The sequence below is a fragment of the Eutrigla gurnardus genome, assembly GCF_963514095.1.
Source record: "Eutrigla gurnardus genome assembly, chromosome: 6".
NCBI lineage: Eukaryota > Metazoa > Chordata > Actinopteri > Perciformes > Triglidae > Eutrigla > Eutrigla gurnardus.
Window position 1 is genome coordinate 11,717,504 of NC_139920.1, and position 877 is coordinate 11,718,380.

Below are 877 nucleotides of genomic sequence, written 5' to 3' on the forward strand. Positions count from 1 at the left end.
ATTGTGTGTGTATGTGTGGGGGGGGGGGCAGCCGAGACGAGGGAGAGGCAGAGGGGGTGGAATCAGAGAGAGAGAGAGACCGAGGGGGAAGAGAGCTTTGTTTGCACAAGGAAATCTCCAAGGACATCCTGAGCACAGTGCAGAAGTGCTGCTCAGTGATGTTGTGGGTGAAGAGAGATAATGGAAATGGAAATGTGTAGTCCAGGAGAGAGCTGGGATGCGGATGAAGAGATCTGGAATAAGTCTGTTGAAGGTTTGAGTACTGCAGAGAAAACCTCAACGGAGAACTAAAAATAAATAGTAAAAAAACAACAACAAAAGAACAGAGCATAATAATGTGCTGAAAGACATAGTTGGATAATTACATTGATAACGATACATTTTTGACAATTTTGAAAAAATGAAGACATTTATCAAGCAAAAATGCAAAACAGATACTGGTTCCAGCTTCTCGAATGAAGATTTTCTCTTTAGTTTTTCTTTCTCCAAAAGAATAGTAATATTTCGTCGTTTTTCAGCTCACAAGCTATTGTTCTCTCAGAACTAATGATAGTATTTTCACCGATTGCTGATATTTTATAAACTATTGATCGGAAAGTTAAGTGACGGTTTCTTTGACACGTTAAATTGCATAAATCATTTCAACATGTGACAAAAAACATCTAAGAGAAGAAGAATGAGTGATAGAGAGTAGAAAGGTAACTAAGTATTCCACAGATTGTGATCTACAGTTCGACGCTGGGTAGTTTGCTCTTGAGAAGCACAGACAACAATAGAATCTGTGCACACAGCAATGTTACGTAACGCAGCATCTACAGTGTACACATGCAAACTAGCACTCACACATGCAATGAATTACATTTATGTTCTGTTCTCT